The sequence below is a fragment of the Gavialis gangeticus genome, unplaced genomic scaffold (genome assembly GCF_001723915.1).
Source record: "Gavialis gangeticus isolate Ggan-Ray unplaced genomic scaffold, GavGan_comp1, whole genome shotgun sequence".
Classification (NCBI taxonomy): Eukaryota; Metazoa; Chordata; order Crocodylia; family Gavialidae; genus Gavialis; species Gavialis gangeticus.
In genome coordinates, this window is record NW_017729034.1 from 31,710,552 (window position 1) to 31,715,824 (window position 5,273).

The window sequence follows — 5,273 nt, forward strand, 5'->3', positions numbered from 1 at the left end:
TCTGCCAGCTTGTGACCGTTATTCCTGGTCACTCGTGGCAGTGCTCAGGGGAAACAGGGACTTCCCCAGTGCCTGCTTATCCCCACTGACTAGTTTGTAACAGGCCACTAGATCCCCCCTCAGCCTTCTCTTGTGGAAGCTGAACAGGTTCAGGTCCCGTAGCCTCTTCTCATAGGGCCTGCCCTGCTGCCCCCTGATCATGCGAGTGGCCCTCCTCTGGACCCTCTCCACATCCCTCCTGAAGTGCGGCGCCCAGAACTGGACACAGTACTCCAGCTGCGGCCTGACCAGTGCCGCATAGTGGGGGAGGATCACCTCCTTGGACCTGTTTGTGATGCATCTGTGGATGCATGACAAGGTGTGGTTAGCCTTCCTGACCGCATCCCCACACTGCCGACCCATGTTCATCTGGGAATCAATAATGACTCCAAGATCCTTTTCTGCCTCTGCACTGACGAGAAGGGAGTTCCCCAGCCTGTAGGTATGCTGCTGGTTCTTCCTCCCAGGTGCAGCACCTTGCACTTGTCCATACTGAAACCCATCCTAGTCTCATCCACCCACCTCTGTAACCTGTCCAGATCTAGTTGTAGCCTGTCCCTCTCTCTTGGCGTGCTCACTTCTCCCCACATCTTAGTGTCATCTGTGAACTTGAACAAGGTGCTTTTCACTCCCTCGTCCCAAGTCGCCGATGAAGATGTTGAATAGTGCAGGCCCGAGGAACGAGCCCTGCAGGACCCCAGTGCCCACATCCCTCCAGGTTGAAAATGACCTCTGCACCACCACTCTGGGTGCGGCCCTCCAGCCAGTTTGCAACACCACTGTCGCCTAATTTTTTAATGAGGATGGGGTGAGAAAGTGTCGAAGGCCTTCCTAAGGTCCAGAAAGACTATGTCCACCGCAAAACCTGCATCCAAGGCTTTTGTGACCAGGTTGTAGAAGGCCACCAGGTTGGCCTTACAGGACCTGCCTCTAATAAACCCGTGTTGGTTGCCCCTAAGCATAATCTCCCCTGCTGGCCCCTTGAAGATGTGCTCCTGGATAATTTTCTCAAAGAACTTCCCCAGGACTGAGGTAAGACTAATGGGCCTATAGTTTCCTGGATCCTATTTCCTCCCTTTTTTGAAAATGGGGACTGCATTGGCCCTTTTCCAAGCACCTCACCAGAGCACCACGAGTGCTTGTAAAGCTGTGCCAGGGGTCCTGCAATGACCTCTGCCAGTTCCCTAAGCGCTCTCGGGTGGAGATTGTCAGGACCTGCTAATTTGAACACATCTAGTCCCTCCAGAAGTTCCCTGACTAGGTCCTCACTGACCCTGGGCCTGGCTGCACCTCCCCTGGGTCCGTCCGGAATCCCAGGTCAGGGGATGACCTGGTCCCTGCTCAGAAAATGGAAGCAAAGAATCTGTTAAAGGGATTAGCTTTGTCATCTGGTGCTACCACCAGATTACCAAGCATGTCCTGCTCATCTGCCCCTGATTGGGAGGATTCCTAGATGCTCTTAGCCAAGTGCTTTAGGGGGGGCAGAAGGAGTTTTTCAGAAATACATCTTATTCCATAATGCCTCCTGCCCAGCTAGAATAACCTGAACCCAGGACTGCAAGGTGGTTCCTCCCCTGCCAGATTCAGCAGCTAGTCAGGAAAGGGGAGGCTGGTGCTCCAGGTTGTGCTTCAAAACATGAGATGAAAAATGAGCTTGTGTGGGAGAGGGTGGGTAAAGAAAGTGAGGAAGTAAAGCACAAAAAGTAGGGGAGGAGTAGGAGAGCCACGTGGGGGCAGTAGTGCTCCACAGATCTTACTAGGGATCAGTTAGCTGCCAGCTAGGCTTCCAGCCACCGAGGTCCAGCTTCATGTCCACTCAGCTGAGGACACAAGCAGTAAGGTAAGATGTTTGAACTAAGCACTGGTCCCTGCCCCATGACATTATCAGAGTCTGAGCTTTTATGATGGATCTTGATCACCCTAAAAGGGATCACAGGATGTGGCTGGCTGCAATGGCAGAGCACCAGATTGATGCACAAGGCCATAAGTAGTTCTACCTCCCATAGGTGAGTCCATGCCTGGATGGGCTCCACAGAGGACCAGCTTTGCTAGGAACAGTACTACAGCAATGTCAGGTCAGTAGGAGTCTCCCAGCTCTACTGCCTCCACTGCCCTGATGAAGAAAAGTGCATATCTAACAGGCTGTAGGGCAGCAATTCTCAACCTGATGAGACAACCCCCTGAGGTGCTGTGATCCTTTTAAGGGTGCTGCACTATTAGCACTGCTGTGCAAACACCTACATGTGATTCACAAGATAAACCCAGAGACTTCAAACAGGAATCCAGAGAGTCAAAACCATTCTGCCACATTATGAGCTTTGAGTTCTTTGCAATAGGAGCATTGCTCTGCTATTTTTCTGTAGCCAAAGAAGACAAATGAAAGCTCAGAGCTGGCAGTCTAGACATTTTCTGAGGGAGTGCCTTGAGTCCCACAAGGTTAAGAAGCACTGATCTAGGCCCTGTGGTGTCCTGGAGTATGGCAAGAGGAAAGGGAGAGTGAGAAAGAAGTGCTCTCCATTTACTTGACAGATACCAGAGCCACCCAGCTCTTCCAGGCTGTCACCACTGGTTTGTTTTGCCATGCAGGGGGACTCTCACCGAATACAGCAGCAAAATGGAGGAGTCCCCAGCTAGGAACTAAGGGTCTGCTGCCCATAGCAGAGAGAAGACACATGAAGAGGGAGAGCCCAAGTAGTATGAAACAACAGCTCCCTGGGCTACTCCCCAGCCCTGTGCAGATCAGATGTAGTTAAGAGCTGGATGCCTCACGGCTTTAGAAAATCCACTTGCACCTCTGTCTGCATCCTCAGGAGCCCAAATACCTTTATCTGTTCCTCCTCCAGCTTTTCTTCAGTCCCGTCTGCAAAATTGTGACTGCGCCAGCATAACCTACAGAGGTTCTGTGAAGATAAACTTGTTATAGCATGAGGCATTAAGATACTGCAATGATAAAGATCAGAAAAATGCCTGGGTTAGCTACAAGGGGCCCTCATCATGGGCCAAGGGGGAACAAAAGCAACCAAGCCTAAAGAGGGAGCTGTGCAAATACCAGGCACTCTCTCACATTCCCAGTGGGACACATAGGGCAGCTTTCTAAGATGAGGGGAAAAGGCATTCCCACCAGTGGGGGCAGGCAGCTGGACAAGGGGCTTTGATGGGCTCCTAAGAAGCATGCAGGAGGGCCAGGCAAAGAGCGAGCTGGCAGCTGCTCACACAGTTGCTAGCTGCTCTTGGCTCCTACCTACTGAGGCCAGGGCCGTGACGTGTTCATTTCTATCCAGAGCGCCAGCTGTCATGTGATGAGATCAGAATGTGGCTATTGATTGTAGATCACTGTGCAGCCCTCTCCGCATGCAGGGGGAGGGAAGCAGCAGCTGAGCGTCAGTCTCTGCAGTTGCCCAGGATGTTTCCCCCAGTGCCCAGGCAGAAGCAGTGAATAGGGACAGCCCCACTGCAACAGGGACAGGCTTTGCACAGCGGAGAATGATGCAGTGTACAGCCAGTCCACTCTGCAGCACAATGAGCCAAGATGACCAATGGGGCATGTGACTGGTAAATCCAGGGAGTGGTGGGACTCTCCTGATTTCCATCCTTTCCGCAAAAGCACGAACCTGCAAACTGGGGCTCTGAGGTCCTTGCCCCAGCTCTGCCACTGCCTAACTACATGCCAGACCCCTTCTCTGCACCCTGCCTCAGTTTCCCCATCCGTATGAGAGGAATGCAAGTAGTCCCTCAAGCCTGAGCACACTGGAATCAGAATCATGCTTCCCTCCTAGCAGGGCCCAGCTGCTTCTGCTTCACCTCTTCCCCAGCACTGTGGAGTAGGGAGGAGGGATAGGGCTCTTGCTGGGCAGAACCAAGGGTATCTTGGTCCAGAGCATGCACCCTGGTGCTTCATCCTGTGCCTGCCCAGCAGGATGCACATGCTGAACCAAGTGCCCCTTGCACCTTGTTGGAACTAGGCAGGGGGGAGATTATGTTTCAAGGCTGGGATTAGGCAGGAGGATTAAACTGCAGCAGCTGCTGCTGCTCCAGGGAGCACAGAATAAAATCATTAATTATAGGGACAAAGGGCCCCAGAACTGCAACTCAAGAGGGAAAACCCCACATACAGGCTGGAGACTTCCCCCCATCAGGATGCACACTCTGTGCCAAGTCACCCTTGGCCCTGCCCAGCAGGGTTCCAGCAAGGGACCCAGCCCCTCCCCCTGCTCCATGGTGCTGGGGAAAGAAATAGCAGAGAGCAGCCTAGAAGGCAGAGTTGCCTGGTTGCTTTACCCCTTGAAGAGCAGGAAGGGGGTAAGCACCCCTGCACAACAACAGAACAGAGGACACTCTGCAAGCCAGTAAGCAAGACATTCCCCAGCTCTTGGCTTGCCGTCAGCATGGAGAGTGCCCAGCACACCACAGCCAAGGCCTACTTTTAAAATAGTTTATTTCTGGTCTTAAAATATACATCAGTTTGAAAATCTCAGAAAAAAAGAGAGCGAGAACATGTTAGTTGCAGATTAACAGTCTGGAGTTGGGGGCTGAAGAGCGGGAGCTATTCTAGGCCCCCAGAGTCAATACTGCCCAAGATGAGTCGGAGTGCCAAGGGCAACGCATGCTGTCCCACGTGAGGGGCCTGGGAGCAGGCTGCTCTTCCACTCCTGGCTCCGTGCTCTGCTCTTGCCCAGTCGCATTCAAGAGATGGCACTGCAGGATGAGCAGGGAGCAGCTGGAGGTCAGAGGCACTCCCTTTGCCCCTCTTCACCCCCTCCCCACTTTGCTGCCAGTCTCCTGTGATCAAAGGCAGAAGGGAGATGAGCTTTGCCCGACACTGGCCTTCTCTACCTGCTCCAGCAACTAGGTGGCTTTAAGCACAGCTCTTGCAGGGGAGCCACACACCCCCAGGTGAAGCAGTGAGTGGAAGCTGCTCTCACTATGACAGCTGTCACTGGGTCCACCTACACTAGCTGGCTCAAGTGACAAGCACCAGACAGCCAAGGCCAGGTCTGTGCCAACAGCACCACTGTTGCTCCCAGCATGAACCTGCAGCTCAGCAGGGAGCCACCAAGCAGCCTAGGAAACTTGGGAGTTAGCAAGCTGCTTTCACATGGGAGCAAGTCTGGGCCCAGGAGCCTGATAATCAGGAGAGCCCTCGGGACCAGGAGGCGGCAGCAATGGACCTTGCAGCTTTCACTCGAGGCATGGAGAACATGGGAGAAAAAGAATGCAGCGGGGGGGGGGGGGGG